Raw genomic sequence first — 893 nt, 5'->3', positions numbered from 1 at the left:
ACCAACCTTAAACGACCAGGACAAAAACTGGATTTAATGTCTTGCCCAAGGACCCTTGGACACATGGGAAGGCATGGTGGAAATGAGCCTGTTATTTTTGTCTTCATTTTGGTGTCACTTTCAGACTCAGTAAAGAGTTGGTTTTCTTGTCTCACACCTTGGTGTACCAAGATCTCTATGGTGTTTTCTGTATGGTGATTAAAGCCAGTTTCTACCCTTATGCCGCTGTTAGGCTGATACTAAGTAAAGAGAGAATGGAACAATGTTTTTGACTAAAAGGGGCAAAAGTATTGTGAATGAAAGACCAGAGTGGTCACCTGCTGTGATTGTGATGTGAAAATGTGTCTCTCCTATATGTGTGTATGAAGACAACAAACTTAGCATTTCTACTGTTCTTGAGGTCCAACTGTGTTCTGACAAAAAAGCCCTGGAGAGCAACAAAGACTAGAACTATGACCACCATCCCTTCTCAGCTGTGATCGTATAGTGGTTAGTACTCTGCGTTGTGGCCGCAGCAACCCCGGTTCGAATCCGGGTCACAGCAAGATGTTCAGAAATTCTGAATAATCCCTTTCTGTAAACTTAAAAGATTTTATCATGAACCCCTTCAAAGCTGTAAAACTTTACATCTTCTTGGAGCAAAAACACATCCAAGATGCCAGAACTTGGCTGTCTGGACTCCACATGCCCAACAGCTTCAGTCTGTTGGACAACACTTCCGCAACTTCAAAATGCTTTGGAACTTCAATTAAACTGTGATTATTTGGGGTTCATTCATGTACACTAAACAATGAGAATTTCAATGTCTATTACGTCACGCCTGTCCAAGGGCGGAGTGAGTTATTACTTGTCCCTGACGGCCCACGATGCTGCTGGAGTTGGACGGACAGGCC

At 43.0% G+C, this 893-nt stretch overlaps 1 non-coding gene across 1 annotated transcript; it reads left to right on the top strand.

The window, feature by feature from the left end:
* Window positions 1–472: 472 nt before the first annotated feature.
* Window positions 473–544, top strand: trnah-gug (transfer RNA histidin (anticodon GUG)). The gene has a single exon. It is a non-coding gene; the product is annotated as a tRNA-His (tRNA).
* The last annotated feature ends 349 nt before the right edge of the window (window positions 545–893 follow it).

The sequence above is a fragment of the Oryzias latipes genome, chromosome 2 (assembly GCF_053564925.1).
Source record: "Oryzias latipes strain Hd-rR chromosome 2, Olatipes_Hd-rR_3.1".
Classification (NCBI taxonomy): domain Eukaryota; kingdom Metazoa; phylum Chordata; class Actinopteri; order Beloniformes; family Adrianichthyidae; genus Oryzias; species Oryzias latipes.
The sequence above is the reverse complement of the archived record's forward strand: the minus strand, read 5'-3'. Positions and strand labels throughout refer to the sequence as shown.